Source organism: Hibiscus syriacus, unplaced genomic scaffold (genome assembly GCF_006381635.1).
Source record: "Hibiscus syriacus cultivar Baekdansim isolate YM2019G1 unplaced genomic scaffold, ASM638163v2 tig00110678_pilon, whole genome shotgun sequence".
Classification (NCBI taxonomy): domain Eukaryota; kingdom Viridiplantae; phylum Streptophyta; class Magnoliopsida; order Malvales; family Malvaceae; genus Hibiscus; species Hibiscus syriacus.
This window is the reverse complement of record NW_024062822.1, coordinates 529,596-551,495: the sequence shown is the minus strand read 5'-3', so window position 1 is coordinate 551,495 and position 21,900 is coordinate 529,596. Positions and strand designations below refer to the sequence as shown.

Sequence of the window (21,900 nt, the reverse complement as noted above, 5' to 3'; positions counted from 1 at the left end):
GATCGACACCAAAGTGGGTGACAATTAATGGCTCCGCCACAGCTCTCATGCACTTGGCCACGTTGTACCCTCCATCTTTGAATGCATCAGACAAGTGGGTTTCGTTCTGATAAGTGTTCCAGTTTACTTCGGTTACTTCCAACCGGTCGATGCTGAACGACCCTTATTTCAGAACCTCATATTTAACCTCTACATAAGATGGTGTGTATTGTGGGATGTTGAATGAGTTCAGTTTCTCTTCTTCTATCACTCCCTGCATTTATTCATGTGAAGAAGCTGACCTGCTTCCATGACCATCATGTTATGTTTGGTTTGAAATTAAGTTTGGCAAGTTGGAAATTTTATCTCGGTTGGTATCCAATTTATTGGAAAATTCATCTTGGTTGGTGGTCAACTTATTAGAAAAATCTTTGGTAGGTGACCAACTTATTTTTCATCTTTGATCCCTAAAATATTAGGTTATTTATAAGTTTAGTCCTTAAAACTCAACTATAAATAGGCTTAAGTATTTCATTAGAAATCATCACAAAATAAGTTCTCTCCTCCTCTTGTTTTTTTATTCTCTCACTTTAGAAATTCTAAAGAATTTCATTTGTTGTAATATTTGTTGATAGTGAAGTTATCATCCGGTGTGGTGCTCGAGGAGTAGACGATATTCTCGTCGAACCTCGTAAATTTGGTGTGTTCTCTCCTTTATTGTTCTTTATTCGATTTTTACATTGTGTTTCAATATTCAATAGTTTGACGGGTTTATCCGTTGTGCAACCTTCGGTGGTTTTGATCTTAACATTTTAGGTCAATTTTAAAACTACGTTCGTGTGGGAAATAACTCGGTTTCCCCAACAATTGGTATCAGAGCTTTGGTTGAGGTTATCCTGGTGGTTCTGTTGTTGAAAAGATATAGTTCGTGATATTGAATATTGTTCGTTAGAATTAAAATGCCAAAATACGGATCAGTTGAGACATAAAGCTCTTCATCTGGACCAATGAGGAGGGTGATGTCAAATGCAAATTTCTTGGTGGAGTTGTTCGATGAATCCGGTCATTTTGGCATGTGGCAAAATGAGGTTTTAGACACTTTATTCCAACAAGGTTTAGACATCGCCATTGAGAGAAAAAAACCTGAATATATGGAGGAGAAAGAATGGGGAACAATCAATCGTTTGACGTGCAGCAAGATTCGATCTTGCCTTTTCAGGGAGCATAAATATGGCTACAAGAACGAGACTTCTGCAAGTAAGATGTGGAAAGCATTGGAGGAAAAATTCCTAACGAAAAGCTCTCAGAATCATCTCCACATAAAGAAAAGATTGTTCAGATTTGATTATCAACCAGACACCAGTATGAATGAACACATCACTGCGTTCAATGAGCTAGTGGCAGACTTATTGGGCATGGATGACACCTTCAAAGATAAAGATTTGGCCTTGATGTTGTTGTCATCTCTTCCAAATGAATTTGAGCACCTTGAGAAAATGTTACTTCATGGTAAGGATAATGTTACCCTTAAAGATGTAACTGCTGCTTTGTATAGTTATGAGCTCAGGAAGAAAACCAAGAAAGAGAGCAAGTACAAAGCAGCGGAGGCCATGGTTGCAAGAGGTCGCTCGAAAAGTCAAAAGCCAAAGTGGAGAGGGAGATCAAAGTCGAAGTCCAGACTGGGAAAAGATAAATGTGCATTTTGTCATGAGAAATGTCATTGGAAGAAAGATTGTCCGAAGCTAATGCAAATAACTCTGACATATCATTGGTTGCTTCATCAACAACATTCCATTCAGATGAGTGGATATTAGATTCGGGTTGTACCTATCATATATCCCCTAATCGAGAGTGGTTCTCCGATTTAGTATAACTAAATGCAGGAGTTGTTTATATGGGCAATCACAATGCTTGTAAAACTGTTGAGATAGGTTCAATTCGATTGAAGAATCAAGATGGATCAACCAGAGTTCTGACTGATGTCCGATACGTGCACAGTTTGAAGAAAAATCTCATCTCGTTGGGAGCATTGGAATCCAAAGGCTCATTAGTCACTATGAGAGATGGAGTTTTAAAAGTCACATATGACGCACTTGTGATGATGAATGGCATCAGGAAAAATAATTTGTATTACTACCAAGGTAGTACAATTATTGGAGCAGTTGTAACAGCTTCAGGAGGTGATGATTTGGACGCAACCCAGTTGTGGCATATGCGGTTGGGACATGCTGGAGAAAAATCCTTGCAAAGTTTGGCAAAGAAATGATTGTTGAAAGGTGGAAAGGCTTGCAAATTGAACTTTTGCGAGCATTGTGTTCTAGGAAAGCATAAGAGAGTGAAGTTTGGCACCACTATACATAATACAAAAGGTATTGTGGATTATATTTACTCAGATGTATGGGGTCCTTCAAAGACATCGTCTTTGGGAGGAAACCATTATTTTATAACTTTTGTAGATGACTTTTCCAGAAGAGTTTAGGTGTATCCGATGAAGTCTAAAGATAAAGTTCTTCGAATTTTCCTGAAATGGATAAATATGATCGAGAACCAGACTGGTAGAAAGATCAAACGTCTTAGGACGGACAATGGAGGGGAATATAAAAGTTACCCATTCTTTGACGTTTGCCATGAGTATGGTATTGTTCGACACTTCACTGTTAGAAATACACCACAACATAATGGGGTGACAGAGCATATGAATCGAACACTATTGGAGAAAGTTCGATGTAAATTGTCTAATGCTGGGTTAGGAAAGGTATTTTGGGTTGAGGCTGTGACATATGTTGGCCATCTTATCAATCGTCTGCCATCATCAGCGATAGGAGGAAAAACACCATTGGAGGTATGGCCTGGAAAACCTGCTACTGATTATGATTCCTTACATGTATTTGGATCCACTGCTTATTATCATGTGAAGGAATCCAAGCTTGATCCAAGAGCAAATAAGGCTCTCTTTATGGGAATCACCCATGGAGTGAAAGGATTTCGCCTTTGGTGTTTAGACACCAAGAAGATAATTTGTAGCAGAGATGTTACCTTTGATGAATCTGCCCTAGTAAAGAATGTAACAAATGACGCTGTCCAGACAAGTAGTACTCTACAGCAGGTGGTGCATACTTCAAAACAGGTGGAGTTTCAGCAAACGATGATCCTAGAAGTTGATGCAGTTGATTCTTCAACTCCAATAGAAGAATCAGAAGATGAAGAGGTTCAAACCCAAGAACCATTGGAGACACCAAAACCACTTGCAGTTACAAGGCCAATGAGAGAAATTCGTAGACCTGCTCGATTTGTTGATATGGTGGCCTATGCTCTTCCAGTTGTTGATGATGATATCCTTATCACTTACTAAGAAGCAATACAAAGCTTGGAAAGTGATAAGTGGAAAAATGCCATGGATGAAGAAATGAAATCTCTTCAAAAGAATAACACTTGGAAACTGGCACAATTACCGAAAGGTAAAAGAGCAATTGGATGCAAGTGAATATTTGCAAAGAAAGATGGATCTCATAACAAGAAATATGTTCGCTACAAGGCACAATTGATAGCTAAAGGCTACGCTCAAAAGGAGGGAATCAACTACAATGAAGTATTTTCCCCTGTTGTGAAGCATTCCTTCATTAGAATATTATTGGCCTTGGTAGCACAGTTGAATTTGGAGCTAGCTCAACTTGATATAAAGATGACTTTCTTGCACGGTGATTTAGAAGAGGAGATCTATATGACTCAGCCAGAAGGATACAAAGATGGTGGTTGTGAGAAATGGGTTTGTAAGCTGAACAAATCGCTATATGGATTGAAGTAATCTCCGAGGTAGTGGTATAAGTGATTTGATAGCTTTATTGTGTGTATTTGCAAAAGCTCAAATATGGATCTTTCATTTATCTTCTCTTGTACGTTGATGATATGTTGATCGCTTCGAAGAATAAAAAGAGATAGACAAATTAAAGGCTCAGTTGAATCAAGAGTTTGAGATGAAAGATCTAGGTGAGGCCAAGAAGATTCTTGGTATGGAGATAAGCAGAGATAGACAGAGAGGTAAGCTTTGTTTAACACAGAAGCAATATCTGATAAAGGTATTACAATGTTTTGGCATGAATGAAAATATCAAACATGTAAGTATCCCACTGGCTTCTCATTTGAAACTTAGTTCTCAATTATCTCCTAAAAGTAACGAAGAACGAGAATATATGGCAAACGTTCCATATGCTAATGCAGTTGGGAGCTTGATGTATGCAATGGTGTGTACGCATCGTGACATTTCACAAGCAGTTGGAGTTGTGAGCAGGTACATGCATTATCCTAGAGAAGGACATTGGCAAGCTGTGAAATGGATTCTACGGTATCTCCAACAAACTGTGGATGTTGGTTTAGTTTTTGAACAGGATGAAATACTTGGTCAGTGTGTGGTTGGATATGTTGATTCTGACTATGCTGGTGATTTGGATAAGTGTCGATCAACTACTGGGTATTTGTTTACTCTTGCTAAAGCCCAATAAGTTGGAAGTCTACTTTACAATCTACGGTGGCTTTGTCTACTACAGAGGCAGAATACATGGCAGTTTCAGAAGATGTGAAAGAAACAATTTGTCTTAACGAGTTGATGGAAGACTTGGGAGTTGTTCAAAGTCACATTAGTCTCTATCGTGACAGTCAAAGTGCTATTCACTTAGCGAAAAATCAAGTCTACCATTCAAGAACTAAGCATATCGACGTGAGGTATCACTTTGTGCGGGAGATCTTTGAAGAAGGAAAGATTCTGCTTCAGAAAATTATGACAACAAAAAATCCTGCATATATGATGACCAAGGTAGTAACAGTAATCAAGTTCAATCATTGTTTGAACTTAATTAACATCCTGAAAGTATGAACACCTTCGGGTGTGTAGCGCTTGTGAGCGCAATTAGAGGCACAACATCAAATTTGGGGAGTTGAAGAAGTTGAGTAGGCTCGGTAATTTCAAGCCAAGGTGGAGATTTGTTATGTTTGGTTTGAAATTAAGTTTGGCAAGTTAGAAATTTTATCTTGGTTGGTGGCCAATTTATTGGAAAATTCATCTTGGTTGGTGGCCAACTTATTGGAAAAATCTTTGGTAGGTGGCTAACTTATTTTTCATCTTTGATCCCTAAAATATTAGGTTATTTATAAGTTTAGTTCGTAAAGCTCAACTATAAATAGGCCTAAGTATTTCATTAGAAATCATCCCAAAACAAGTTCTCTCTTCCTCTTGTTTTCTTCATTCTCTCACTTTAGGAATTCTAAAGAATTTCATTTGTTGTAATATTTGTTGATAGTGAAGTTATCATACGGTGTGGTGCCCGAGGAGTAGACGATATTCTCGTCAAACCTCGTAAATTTGGTGTGTTCTCTCCTTTATTGTTCTTTATTCGATTTTTACATTGTGTTTCAATATTCAATAGTTTGACAGGTTTATTCGTTGTGCAACCTTCGTTGGTTTTGATCTTGACATTTTAGGTCAATTTTGAAACTACGTTCGTGTGGAAAATAACCTGGTTTCCCCAACACATCAAAATTCAAAACCATTTTTCTTGTGTTTATAAGCATCATGCCAAGACATTTTATTTCAGATTCAAAACCATTTTGACCAGTTATTATTTAAATTTATAATTACTAAAAATATATCTTAAAAGCCTTTAATTAAATAGTTTTCAAATATATATTTAATAAAATTAATAATTTAAAATATTTAAAATAATTATGGTCAATGTTTAAAAAATTAACTTTTAAACAATTAATAAGGGATATTTTTATGAGGACGAAGTGAGTAATAATTTATCAATAAAGCAAGTTGGGTTGGTTAAGTCGTCCTCATTTTTTCAGTATTTAATTCAGATGAATCAATTAATAAATTGAATATAATTGATTATAAAAAAATAAATAAATGATGGATGCATTTTTAATTTGAAATTGAGTTAATAAATAAACATTAAGGGTTATGGCAAAATTTCATCGAAGTGTGAGCATTTTCCACGCCACAGAGGGTAAATGATTTTTTATTCAAAACATCAAGAGGTTTCAATACTTATCCCAAAACCTTTCTATCGAATTCATTTTTTTTAGTAAAATCTTGTTTTCAAAATCATTCCTTTTACTTTATTTTCTATAAATCCTGTCTCATCTTTAATTAAAAGATTGTTCAATAATAAAATAACATTATATGTTATCAAATCATAGGTATTCTCAATTTATTTATTTATTTAGAGGTATAAATAAAATTAATCTTGTTAAACCAAATATAATTAAAAGTCAAATAATTAATATAACATTGTTATCTTAGTCATCTTGCTGGTCGTGTTGGTGCTCAAAACTGTGACTTCTAGAAATAACAATGATTCTTTTAACCACTAAGATAAATTGATTTGTTGATTAAATTACTTATAAAACAAAGTCATTTTTTATCATTAGTTTAATTAATGTATCTGTTCTTTATTCGCGAAGATGACCAAAAGGCTTGCACTTTCTAGTATGTCACAAAGCATGCGTCATAGTAAAAACGTTATCCAAATGACGTACTCCATATAGTTTTGATTTGTATAATCATAAACTTAGTCATCGTTAATCTTATATTTAATTTATAATTATTATTGTCGAATAAGTATACAATGTATCACTAGTACAGACAATAATATTATTTTACCTCTAATTGATGTCGGATCTTAAGATTAATCTTCTAGTTTTTCTTATGAAAAATTTAATTATTGTTTAGAATGCTAATTAATTTTTAATTCCACAAATAACATTATTGATCAGATATTAGCACATTCGACACTATTGATGCTATAATAGAACGATAGATTAAGTGCGTTTAAATACAATTATCCCAAATTTAATGATTGATAGATTATGAGTATTTTTCTTTTTGATAAATTATAAATATTCAATATTAATTTTATCTAGAGGGAGGAAAAGAGGAACTCTAAGAAGGAGGATGAATACTCGTAGTGGATCCAGAACTTAAGACCTAAGAGAATATGAATGAATAACTATGAACAGTTTAGTCAACTAGACAAATGTATTTATTCAAAGTACGATAATTTAAGTAATTTATTTAGTACCTTAAAAATAAAATTCATTATATCTCATTTGAATCTCCCTTGAAAGTAACATCTTGTTGTTATTCCTTCGTTTGTCAAGTGTTGAGGCTTCTGGAGCTTCATATCTTTTGAACATCTATATTCTCAAGATTTCTCAAAGCGTGATATTTCATGTTTTTAAGATAATTAACATACTATTAAAGTATTATTTGACAAACTCATGATTAATCATAGGCAAATTTACTATCTGACAATCATATCTTTCTGTCTTATCAGCCTACTGATAGTCATCATGGCCATGAGCCCAAAACACTAAGATCACTATATAAGTTGTCATGCAAGGTTAATGAAAGGATTTTTTTTCTCTCGATAAATGTTCATCATTAACTTCAATCTATGTGTCGTCTATTTTTCCTCTAAAACAAAGCTGATCACAATTCTTAATTAAAATTAAAATAAATAAATCATTTACAATTATCATAACCCAGGTTTTACCCTCAACAAAATTCCACAAATAAAAACCAACATACAATCACGCCGGAAGTCTTGTAGCACAAATCTTCCAAATAAATTAAAGAAAGAATCTAAGTCAAGCAATAAATTTTATTTATATATATGGTGATTAATCTAGACCAATTCACGTCGTGCACTTAGGTTTGGTGGGTGAATCTCTAAGCATATATTTTTTGCATACATAAGGACTCGAATCTTAAACCTTACTTAAATATCAAATTCTTATCACTTGAACCAATCCTGTTGTGAATTTAAAAACCATTTTACTTACGTTTCTACGAATCCATGCATCATACTAAGAAATGTATTTAAGATTCATCGGATTGATTTGTCTCAATTCGAACTACCAATAGATTCCATTCATTCATGTTCCATCAAAAACATTTGGGCACCCAAATCTTTTCTCAATATTTAACTTTTGATGATGGTTTAACAATTAGGGGTCGGTAGGGCCTTGCCCAATGGCCAAGCCTCGGTCTAGTGAGGGTGAGCACGTATCCATCATGAAATATGAATTTTCTGTAACACCCTTAACTGATATTTATGTATAGATTCATATTCAAGTCAAGTTTTTAATATATAGAAAGGTGAAAATATGATAAGATACTAAATGGTTATGTATGAGGGTAGTAAAATATTGTATTATAAAGATTAATAAGTTAAGTTTTAAAGTAGGCAGTTTTAGATTATGATATGAAATAGTATTAAACTGCCCAAATACTATGCAAGATCGAATGTAAAGTGAAAATTAAAATATTAAATAACATAATCTAAAACTGCCTAATTTAAAACTTAACCGATTAATCTTTATAATACAATATTTTACTACCCTCATACATAACCATTTAGAATATTATAATATTTTCACCTTTCTTTATTTCTTATACTATATCATTTCCTGTTTGAGCACAATTTCTAGAATTTCCTTTTTACAACACTATACATAAAATATCTATAACATCTATAATCAGATTTATTCTAAACAAGTTTCTTTGGTTGTTGTCTACCGCCTCACGACCTACTGAAAATTCAAACCAATAATTCATAGTCTATAACCATTCAATGTAATTTACACTATGTTTATTACATTTTACTTTAAAATGTAATAATTAAACTTATATTGTTCCTTATCATACTTACTCTTTTTCTTGTACCAATCCTTTCACTATATTATTCTTTTTCCTGTATCATTCCTTACAGTGTACTGTTCCTTTTTTTGTACTAATTTCTTTACTGTATCTTTTCTTTTATTACACTATTTCTCTTATTGTACTGTATCTTTTACTATTTTGTATTTGATGTTGTACTATTTCATATAATATACCATGACATGTACTATTTCTTTAATTTAATTTTATAGCCCAGTACATAATCATGAGAATGTATGATGTTCTAGTCTCATTGGGTGATCTTTGCAGTATTCAATTATCACTCCACCTCATGCACCACAAAGGTACATGAATCATATGAGTGATATGTATTGTATTCAATTATCACTCCACCTTATGCACCACAAAGGTATATTAGTCATATGAGTGATCTATATTGTATACAATTATCACTCCACCTAATGCACCATAAAGGTACATGAATCATATGAGTGATATGTATTGTATTCAATTATCACTCCATTTCATGCACCACAAAGGTACATGAGTCATGTGAGTGATTTGTATTGTATTTAATTATCATTCCACCTCATACACCACAAAGATACATGAGTCATATGAGTGATCTGTACTGTATTCAATTATCACTCGACCCCATGTACCACAAAGGTACATAAGTCATATGAGTGATATGTATTGTATTCAATTATCACTCCATCTCATGCACCACAAAGGTACATGAGTCATGAGTGATCTGTATTCAAGTCTAGTTTTTAATATAGAAAGGTGAAAATATGATAAGATACTAAATGGTTATGTAAGGGTAGTAAAATATTGTATTATAAAGATTAATCGATTAAGTTTTAAATTAGGCAGTTTTAGATTATGATGTGAAATAATATTAAACTACCCAAATACTATGCGGGATCGAATGTAAAGTGGAAGTTAAATTATTACATATCATAATCTAAAATTACTTAATTTAAAACTTAACCGATTAATTTTTATAATACAATATTTTACTACCCTCATAAACCATTAGTATCTTATCATATTTTCACCTTTCTTTATTTCTTATACTATATCATTTCTCGTTTGAGCATAATTTCTAGAATTTCTTTTACAACACTATACATAAAATATCTATAACATCTATAATCAGATTTATTCTAAAACAAGTTTAGTTGTTGTCTATCGCCTCACGACCTCCCACTGAAATTCAAACCAATATAATTCATAGTCTATAACCATTCAATGTAATTTACACTATGTTTATTACATTTTACTATAAATGTAATAATTAAACTTATATCGTTCCTTATCATATACTTACTTTTTCTGTACCAATCATTTTACTATATTATTCTTTTCTTGTATTATTCGTACAGTGTATTGTTCATTTTTGTACTGATTTCTTTACTGTATCTTTTCTTTTATCACACCATTTCTCTTATTGTATTGTATCTTTTACTGTTTTGTATATGATGTTGTATTGTTTCATATAATATACCATGTCATGTACTATTTCTTTAATTCCATTTTATAGCCCAGTACATACTCATGAGAATGTATGATACTTTAGTCTCATTGGGTGATCTTTGCAGTATTCAATTATCACTCCACCTCATGCACCACAAAGGTACATGAGTCATATGAATGATACATATTATATTCAATTATCACTCCACCTTATGCACCACAAAGGTATATTAGTCATATGGGTGATATGTATTGTATACAATTATCACTCCACCTCATGCACTACAAAGGTACATGAGTCATATGAGTGATTTGTACTGTATTCAATTATCACTCCACTTCATGCACCACAAAGGTACATGAGTCATATGAGTGATTTGTATTGTATTCAATTATCACTCCACCTCATGCACCACAAAGGTACATGAGTCATATGAGTGATATGCATTGTATTAATTATCACTCGACCCCATGCACCACAAAGGTATATGAGTCATATGAGTGATATGTTGTATTCAATTATCACTCCATCTCATGCACCACAAAGGTACATGAGTCATATGAGTGATCTATACTTATTCACTCTATCTCTTGCATCATTGACTTCATGTCTTATAAGTGGCTTTATTTATGTCTTATATCTTTATAATATAAAACATTTAAAGAATAATTATCAACTCCATACATTATTTTAACATATATTAATACTTTAATTAACTTAATAATTCAGTTCAAATAAATTTTAAAAATATTAAACGGTTATTCGATACTAATTTCTTTTACCAAATTGGTACTAACGTTATTTTTTACAATCATTCACTTGAATTTTCAACATTTCATATTTAACCACTATTAACTTTTTTTCAATTATAAATCTAATATTTAGTATATCTGCAAATTAGTTCCGTATATTCAATTTAAATCCATATCAACTTTTCACATTATATTAAATGTAATACATTAACTTTACCCAATTGTCGTTTCATCACCAACTTTCCTAAAACTTACGAATTTGATCTCTGTCTTATACAACTTTTCACATTAAACCAAATCTCAATTTAACTATTCATGTCCCTCTAATAATTTTTTAGATTTTACACATCATCTCATACTCAATTTCTACTTTAATCCGTAATTTTTCCATATTTATAATTTAATTCTTTAGTTTATATTCTTCCAATTTGATTCTAAATCCATAATATCATAATTTCAACCATAAGTTAAATTCTTTTAAATTTTCAATTCAACTTTTCTATTTTGTTTAATATAGTCATTCTTGTCATTTAATCCTAAATTCACAAATATTCCAATTCACCATCTAGACATCAAATTTAGCACTCCCACTTTTAATCTCATCCTAATATATCATATTAAGCAATTACACATTAATCCTCATATTTCTCAATTTATGCGATTAGATCCCTATACTTTCACCATTTTTCAAATTGGTCCAAGTCATATTCTAATAATATAGAATCACTCATTCATAATTTTTAAACCTTGTAAAAATTTACCAAAAATTTTCTTTATTCTTTCCTTTGGCCAAATACTTTAAGTTTTCCTAACATAGTTTCTATTTTGATTCAAATATAAATTCATCATCTAAGCAAATTCCATGAAATGATCATAATTTCCTCATATGATAAATGTCATTTTCATGATAATATAATAGAGTTGATTCATTTCAACCAATTAAAATAGCATATAACATAAAATATCACAAAATGCATAATTTACCACCATTTCATATATTGGTTGTTGCATTACCCTCAAAGAAGTATTTTTATGTATTATATATACACTTAAAAATACCAACGAAGGTTGGCCTGAGTGGAAGGGGCTTTGGTCGCTTAAGCAAGGGGTCCCTGATTCGAACCCTTGTGGTGCAGCAAACTTTCTTGGGAGAGGTCCCCACCTTCGTGCCCGACAGTACCTCGGGGGATTAGTCTCAGGCAAAGCCTGAGGTACTTTGGATATACCAAAAAAAATATATATACACTTAAAAATTATTTCGTTTGTGCCATTAAAAACTATATTTGAATACAAATCTAATCATATAAGGAACTTCTTCTAATTCAACTTTTACATTTTATGACAAAATTTTCAATCTAGCTTACAAAATCTGCTTGGAGCATAATTTTCTGCCAAGTTTCTGACCTATCACCAATTAAAAATTTATATCTTTTGTATAAACCTATAAATCAGTATCCATTTATTTTAACAAAACTAGATTGATTTACGAATCTAGCATATAAAAATCATTTTTATTCATTCTGTACAATTTATAGTGATTTTTAAACCTACTGCCCATATTACCAATTTAAACCGATTTCACTAATTTGCATTCTTAACTTATTCACTCACTTTTATTAGCTTATCAAATAAACTCAAATGAATCAATTGAAGATCCTAACTCAACACAATCACCTTAGCGTAAAAAAGTAATTTATAACAATACATAATCATGCTTTAATTTTTCATCATGCAAAATAAGCTTCTAATACTCTCCACTTTGTTTCAAGCTTGATTCATCAAGTAAAACTCATTTCCAATCATTTTCAATCAAATTCAAAGCAAAACAAATCAAATTCAACCAAGTCCCTCTAATATTGATGTGTAATTCATTTTGGTCACTTATTACAATTTTGCCTCTGAATTTTCAATTAACTCAATTTAGTCCTTTATAATTTATATTTTGCAATTTAACCCCTCTAACTCTTTTTTTTTCTTGCAACACATATTTAGCATTAATTTGGTCCCTCAATTTCAATTTTTTTAATTTAATCCTTTAAAATTTGTTTTATTTTTATTATAATTTTTCTTCTTTTTTAAAAAATCTTAACATGTTATTTTTTACTATTTTTAAACTTTTTTTACCTTTTTTAAAATTTGTAAATTATTTATATATTTTATTTCACAATCTAATATTTTTGTGATTTTTTAGGGACAATTTTAATCGATCAAAGGTAAGTAGTTCGAATCGAATCTTTAAATTTCAATTTAACTTTATTTTCGCAATTAAGACAACGAGAAATTAAATTGGTACCGAAAGGCAGTACAAGGGTGCTAATCATTTCTTGATTGTAATTGATTCTCGAATCTAACATATTTCTGGTAAAACGCAGATCAGGTAAGATGGTAAATTAAGGTGTCCGATCAACCTAAATTTTAAAAATCGGTGGCGACCCCATCTCATCAAAATTAAGGGAACCCATTCCAGGCCGTCCGAGGAACGGTTACAACACACACCTATGTATTAATGATTATTCTGCATGTATGAATATTAAATTATATACAAACATCTTCATTACAAATTCATAATGTAAACTACAATTTATTTATACCGACAGCGGATGCTAGAGATATCGACTAAAAGGCAAGTGAAGGGCTAAAAGAAGGAATGGAGATTGACGTTCTCGGCCCAGCTGAACACGACATTGGAGTTGTGCAAAGAGGGTATGGATGGTTGATATAATTAGAGGAGAAATTTGAAGATCACGACTAAGTTAAAGAGAGAGATGAGGAAGAGTTGATGAAAGATTGGGCGACGAAGCCCGATAAAACCGATGATGCACGAGTATAGGATGGTGTAATACCATAAATAATGATTCCATGAGATTTTTTACTGTATATTTACCTGTCGATTAAAAAATACAACTGACGACGAAGACAAAAAGGGAGAGTCTCATGGTGGACAATTCATAATTCTGATTGTCGGAGGTCTCCTACGGAAGTTGCTCTCAACCTGGCGTTGGGGGCAACCTACTATCCTACCTCCCCCTTATCCCATTATATATGGGAATAGGGTCAGCTAATTTTAAGGGTTAAAAAATGGAGATAATTGGGACAGAAAATTTTTAAATATTTTTTAAAAAACTTAAAATTTTATGAATTAAATTTAAATTAATTTTCTTAACTTATTACAATGATAAGTTAATAGTTCAATGACTAAAATAAACAGACCAATAATGTAAACAACATTATTATACTTTTCAAAATTAATGACCAAAATAAGATCAACCAAAAGTAAGGACCACCCCTGTAGTTTACGCAAGTTCAAAACATAAATCGCAGATTACTTTCTGCTAAGTTTGCTTCTTACAATTTTTCTACCTTCGCTCCGCCATGGACGACATCCCACCCAACCCCCCAATCGATCCAACCACCTACGACCTCATCGTCATAGGCACCGGCCTTCCTGAATCCATCATAGCCGCCGCCGCCTCCGCCACCTCTAAATCCGTCCTCCACCTCGATCCCAATCCCTTCTACGGTTCCCACTTCTGCTCTATTCCTCTCGCCGATCTCCCGTCATTCCTCTCCACCCACTCAACCTCACCATCACCACCGCGCCCACACTTGTCCGACGAAAGTAATGAGTTTTCTGTCTTGGATTATCTCTCGTCCTCTCTACTCCTCTATCGACATCTCCGGGTTTCCCCCGATCTCCTCGATCAAAACTCCAGAACTTTCAACCTCGATGTGGCTGGACTAGGTTTTCTTTTGCGCCGACAAATCTATTGAATTGATACTAAATACGGGAACCAATCAGTACATGGAATTCAAGAGTATTGACGCCACTTTCGTAGGGGACAGCAAGGGGAATCTCTTGAGTGTGCCGGATTCCAGAGCTCCATATTCAGAGACAGGAGTCTGGGACTCACTGAGAAGAATCAGTTAATGAGGTTCTTCAAGCTGGTGCAGGGACACTTGGCTGGCGAACCAGACGTAAAGATTTCCGATGAGGATTTGCAGAGTCCGTTTGTTGACTTCTTGAATGAATGGGATTGTCGCCCAAAATTAAATCGTCTGTTAGTCACAACTCTTCAATTTTTTATTTATTTTCCCCATCTCTAGTTGCCCTCATTGCTTCATATCGTGGGCATGATTTTCAACTGCATTTGATTTTTCCCTTGTCTATGCAGGTTTATACTCTATGCGATAGCAATGGCGGATTATGATCAAGAACATACTGGAGTCTGTAGAGATTTGCTGAAGACAAAAGTTGGGATCGATCAGTTGGCCCTGTATAAGCATCTATTGGCAGGTTAACTTTTGTCCTTTCAGTTCCGTTATTCAAGTCAAGCTTTCAACTAAAAATATTCAATTCCACATTTTCATGTTGAAATTTGAATAGGAACTTATCATAGCAAATTCCGTCTATATTTACGTTTAATGCATTGTCTGTAGGTTTCAAAATGCATCTGGAGCTTTGTTATATCCTATTTATGGGCAAGGGGAACTACCCCAAGCTTTTGCCGCCGTGCTGCTGTCAAAGGCTGCATTTATGTAAGTTCTGATGAGGAGAGAATTCTTGTGTTTGACAACTTTTAATGTAGTTACTGATGAATTCCTACCATTGTCGGTTTTCTTTTATTGTTTATGTGTGTGTGTGTCATTGCGTGTTAGCTGATTTTGTGTTTACATCTCTTAATCAAATGCTCTCTGTGAATTGAGTTGATCAGTTTCTTGATATTTAAATGTTCGTTGTCTACTACTTTATGCAAACAGAAGCCTTAGCAAATTAGTGTCTATCTATAGAAAAACTCCAGAAGAAAGGTACAATAGTTTTTTTAATCTAAATGGTGTAGGAATATAGTGGTTTGTGTTACCAATCATTTAGAATACCCACTATCAAGCACAATCATCCCGATATACTCATAATTGGAGAAATGTAAACAGAGTTTGTCTGCTTCTCCTTAGCTATATTTTCCTCTCTGAGTTGGTTGAAGGCATTTCATATCTTTGAGATGCCCAACACCAGACAGCCTGATTTTACATTAAATTATTATGATTTAGCTGTAAGAATATGCTAATCCATTTGAATTAATGTGACATAGGTATTGCGTATGCCAGTTACTGCATTACTTGTAGACAAGTATGGAAGCATGAGCCAGACTACATATGTTAGATATTTTGTTATTCTGAGCAGACTGTTTCTTTTATGATGTTAAGGTAGAAGATCTTCATATTTTTCCTTTGAAAACTTCTCAGGATTCTGGGTGTTACAAGGGTGTTAGATTAGCCTCAGGTCAGGATATATTCAGCCAGAAACTTATCATGATCCAACCTTTAAGGTAACATTGCCATCAGGCTCATCCCCACCACCTCCACTTCAAGAAAGCTTCCATTTTTCAGTCAGAAGGATGATAGAGGAAAGATAGCGAGGGGAATATGCATCACAATGACTTCTTTGAAGACTGACATGTCCAACCTTTTGGTTGTATATCCTCCAAGATGTAAGATTTGTTTCTTTTGCCTTTGTTGAAGATATTAAACTAGGATAAGAAAAACCAATGACTTCTTTTTCCCCTAGCGTTGTTTCCTGAACAGGTTACATCCATCAGACTTATCCAAATAGCTAGCAATTTGGCTGTTTGTCCACCGGGCAGGTAAGTTCGTTATTTTCTGAGGAGAATAGGTTTTATCTTCTCTCTGATTGTTTTACAATGAATTTTATCAACTTTCATCTGTTCGCCTCCCTTTTCTGTTGCTTTTCCCGTGGTTATCTTTTGAATGTATCATTTCTGATGAATTTTGTGAGAAGTCAGAACTGTCTATCTAGCATTTAGTCATATCTTTCAGACATAAGGTGCTCAAATTTAAGTTTTTGATAATGAAGTGCATAGAGAAACTTCACTGTCATTATTTGTAACTTGGTTAAATTTTTCCGATCTTATGCATACCTAGAATGGAGTAATTCCAGTCTATATGCTTAATGCAAAAATATAAAATTTTCTCCTTGTTCTATTCAGGTTTGTGTTATATATCTCAGCATTATGTGATGATAATGAAGTGCATAGAGAACTTCACTGTCATTATTTGTAACTTGGTTAAATTTTCCGATCTTATGCATACCTAGAATGGAGTAATTCCAGTCTATATGCTTAATGCAAAAATATAAATTTTCTCCTTGTTCTATTCAGGTTTGTGTTATATATCTCAGCATTATGTGATGACGATGATCAAGGGAAGAAATTAATTCATGCAGTCATGAACACCCTCTTATAGTTCCGCGTATAATTCTGAAAGTAATGCTGCAGCTCAAAATGAAACTGCAGGAAGTAGTTCTACAGGTACAAGTGATCCGGGAGAAGGAAAACCTACTCTACTTTGGAGTGCGTTGTATGTTCAGGAGCTCACTTTGGTAGTTTCTTATGGTTACTTTTTCTTGTATGTTGCCTTCTATTTTTCTGAATATCATCACTATTTCCGAATGTTTAACACTTGAGACATGGTTTTAGAGGGATTACTCAGTCTGCTTAACATTGTTGGGCTTGGAGTTTATTGATGCTTTGTCGATGTCAATATACGGTTGATCCATAATGCCCTTTTCAAAAGAACTATGTTTTGATTTCAGGGTCAAGTTGATTTATCTGTTCAACTCCCATGCCAATGGTAAACTGAACTATGATGATCTTGTAGATGCGACTGAAAAGGTACATAATTGCTGGTGTTCATGAAATTTAAAATTCCATTCTACATTCTGATTGCTGTTTGGAATGTAATGCTGGTTGTGGAATATGACAGTTATTTAAGGAGATTTACCCCGAGGATGAATTCTTTCCACAGACATCCTCAGAGAATCCCGAGGATGATGATGATGGTGAGTTCTCCAGAAATATAAAGATTTGCTACTGAAGTACCCATTCTCTATTTGAAGTATCAACGATCAGGATCCTTTTCCCAGATTTGTTGCTATGTAATGATCTATTTGAAGTGGTGAAGAGAAAAGGAAAGGCGTTCGAATTGAAACATACGTATAACAAAACACTGTTGGCCGATTTCCCTTTGTATAACTTTTGTTGTATCCATCTTTTACCAGTTTGTATTTTGGCAAGATGTTGTCTTTTATAGTTTGATGTATGAAAAAGAGTTGCAGCGAGGTGTATGGATGCTTAAGTACACTTGCATTCTTTTTGAATTAAAATAAAAGGTTGCCATTGCCAACATTACCACTAACAATCAAGGAGCTTAACATTACCATTAACAATCAAGGAGTTACTTCTTATGGTGATGGTCTCTGGTTCTCTCGAGTCCATAAAAATACATAAACGCACCAACACATTGATACATCTTATTGTACACATATAATCCAGTGTTTAAGTAGTTGCTCACTTCCTGCAAATGCTTCCTGATTAACTCCAATCGTCAATAACTCGGTCTCACACTGAGGCGAGAAGCCAGTTTCTGACCCAAAGATTTGCAAGCCTACACAGACAATTACATCATTATTATTAAGCCAAAAGAACTAGTATGTTGGGGTGTTTATATAAATTAATTAAGATCAAAGGATGAGAGTCTCACCTGTGACCAGTATGATATCCAAATACTGCGAATCTCATGTGTAACCCTTGGATCAGACAATGCATCAATCCAGCGTTGAACAAAACGTTCTTGCCTAAGACAGTCAACCAAAATGAATTACAAATGTAAATGAATGCATAAAGAATGAGGGGATTTTACATTTTATCAAATGAAAAAGAAAACCTGTCCGGTGTAAAGGATCGGTATCTTTCCCCAGCTGCTTAAAGTTGTTCTCCTTTCTCAATCATGCACTGTAACAATACATACGATTATATATTAAATTGCGGTTACCTGGTAACATCATCTTAAAATGCTAGGTGAAAGGAAAAAAACCAAACCTTCTCTCTCTTGCCGCTGCAAATGGCAGTGGGAATAGGGTACGTCTCAGCATGGCGCACTGGATCATATCTCGAAGGGAAGTTCACCTTAGAAGAAAAACATTCATCAGGGATCATGATGCATCAATGAACTTAACATGTCTATCTTTCTATATGTGTATATTGTAGAGCATGAGAGCATGCAAGTCTTTCTATATATACCTCCTCCATCTCTGTGCATGAAATTCATAAAACCTTCATGGTGATTATTGTGATGAACACATTTGGGAGCATTGGCCGGAAGCTGCAGATAATTAGGTCCGAGGCGGTGCCTCTGAGTGTCGGAGTAGGAGAAGATTCTAGTTTGGAGCAACTTATCATCCGAGTAATAAATCCCGGGACAATGATAGAAGGACAGAAGGCTAACTGCTCGTTCTCAGCAAAGAAGTTATCAATGTTTTTGTTCAAAACCATTCGACCCACCGGCTGCAACGGGAAGATATCCTCCGGCCAGGTCTTGGTCACATCAAGTGGATCGAAATCGAACCTATCCTCATCAGCAGGATCCATTATCTGAATGAACAGCTTCCACTCGGGATAGCTCCCAGCTGCAATGGAGTCATAGAGATCTTGTGTGGCATGACTGTGATTAGCTCCACCAACTCTCACGGCCTCATCTTCCAACAGGTTTTTGACACCACAAGTTGGTTCCAGTGGAATTTCACGTAGTGTGCCTTCCCAGCCTTGTTGATGAGTGTGTAGGTATGAAACCAGAGCCATCCATGTGCCTGTAATCCTGGGGAATACCTATATCATCGATAGGAAGGTGAACATGTGCAAGCTTTCGGGATGGTGGGAGAAGAAGTCCAGGATCCTCCAGTTTTCCTGAATGTGGGACTTGGGTTTGGTTTGAGGGCGTGGACCATGTCAGGGAACTTCATTCCATCACGGATGAAAAAAACTGGAAATGTTTCCCACCATGTCAAAGTTACCCTGGTTAAACATCAAGAAGGGTGTCTTTAGCATTACATCTTAAAAAAAAACACTTCTACAAGTAATTTTGATGGCAAAAATCTCTCTTATATCAAGTACTTAGATAAAAGTACTTTCAACCGCAAAAACAATATTTCTTTTAATAGTCCGAGATGATTACCAATTACAAGTTAATTTCTTTTAGAATTTTTTTTAGTCTATTGACAACATATATATATATATATCATGCATACACAACTACCTAAATGATAAATCCAACCTGAACGTATGAATATATGACAATACATATATATATACCATGCATACACAACTATTCAAATCCAAATCTTTAAGAGAATACTAAATTATACCTAAATGATAAATCCAATCTCTCATGATTCGAACATATGAATATATGACAATACTTTGAGCAAGCAGAAAGTAGTTGAAAATCTTTTTACCTCTCGAGTGTAGAATTTCACAGCGAAACCTCGAGGTCTCTCAGAGTTTCAGGACTACCACGTTCATGGATAACAGTGGAAAATCGGACAATCAGTGGAGTCTGGACCCCAGGTGCACGAAGGAAGTCAGCACACGTGAGGTGCGATATGTCGTGAGTGACCTCAAGAAGCCTTTTGCACTAGCTCCTCTTGCATGGACAACACGTTCTGGAATGCGTTCCCTATCAAATTAGCAAGCTTTTCCACCAAATGATAGTCTTCCAGGAGAATCGGACCTGCAAAAAAAAAGTGTTCTTCAGTTCTCCTATGTTTTGCTAATAATCGACCCAAAGCTTCAATTTTTGTACTTGAACATGGTGTACAAATGAACAAACATGTAACAGGCACACACAACACCAAGTGTCTTATTCGTTACCTCTTGCTCCGACGGTGAGCGACGAGTTGTTGTTCCAAACCGGAGCCCCAGAATTGGTCCAGAATGGGGAATTGAAGGCACTTGAAGGACGATGCTGTATCAAAGAAGAAGAAGATGTAGTTTTGTTAGATATAATTACACCCAACAGAAAGAAAATGGAACTTTACCTTATAAGGATCCATGATAAGGGAGATAAGAGTGAAGAGTCTGGGTTGGTTTTTGTTCTGATTTATATATGAAAGTGTAGACTTTAGACCTTTGCTTCAAGCAACTTTTGGATTAAGAGAAACGACAAGAAAAGAGAGATAATAATATGAATAATATGAGGACGAGATGGATTAAAGTTTGAAGGCCACTGGTAATGAACACAAGAAGAAGAATGAGGCCACATGTGCGATGACCTTATCCTATCTTCGTTGTTTAGGAAACAATGCCAATTCATCAAAATGAGGTTGTATTAGCTCGGAATTGTACACGTTTCTTTCAAGTTTTCCCAAATTCAAGCACAGCCACCCACCATTAGCGTAGAAGATGATATATACAGTAGCCAGAATTCACAAATTGATGAAATCAGATGCATTTTCTCACACATACAACTTTAACCAAGGACAAAAATTTATTGAAAAGAAAACGATATTTTCATCACTGGATAACACAAACTTTGACATTCTAAAACTGGGAATGACTGAAAAATGAAGCTTTTTGGCATATTTTTCTTTACATGTGAAATTTGACAGCAAATATGAATTTGAAAATCCAGGCATGCAGCCACAAAGAATCTTTCTCAAGTCTCAACTTCCCTTGTATATGCTGCACTGCTGAACTGATGGAGAATTGGTAGTTATAAATTCATCATGGATAGCTTTAGTTTTCTCAAGAAATTATAGAAAAGCTTATGCACTTGCTAATGTGTATGATGAAGATGCATTAATTGATAGGCATGGAAATAAAGCAAGTTCCACAAGTAGCAAGCTTAGCCAAAGACCCATATATGTTTGTTTAAACGAGTTCAAATGTTAAATTGGAATTCTTAATTGCATAGTTGTATGACTTGTTTGAATTAAATTTTCAAAGACAATATTAATCGGTAGTACGCTTCTTTTTTAGTGAATGTTTAAATTTTAGGATAAACTACTGAATGACCACTTACCTTTCATATTTATATAATTTTACTCATCCAATTTTATAGAGTTGAGCTTTGGTCATTTACGTTATTGTTTTATTAAGTTTTGATCATGAGATGTTGAACTTCGTTACTTGGTGATGATACATTAGTAAAATGATTTAATTTTT

The 21,900-nt window shown here is 34.0% G+C and overlaps 1 long non-coding RNA gene and 2 pseudogenes across 1 annotated transcript; 2 read left to right on the top strand and 1 right to left on the bottom strand.

Moving 5' to 3' along the window:
- The first annotated feature begins 7,642 nt into the window (after window positions 1–7,642).
- Window positions 7,643–19,086, top strand: LOC120138242. Its single transcript, XR_005517501.1, has 3 exons — window positions 7,643–7,652; window positions 8,029–8,033; window positions 18,949–19,086. It is a non-coding gene; the product is annotated as an uncharacterized LOC120138242 (long non-coding RNA).
- On the top strand, window positions 14,220–17,864 carry LOC120138240 (annotated as a pseudogene).
- LOC120138241 lies at window positions 18,088–20,880 on the bottom strand (annotated as a pseudogene).
- Window positions 20,881–21,900: the final 1,020 nt, after the last annotated feature.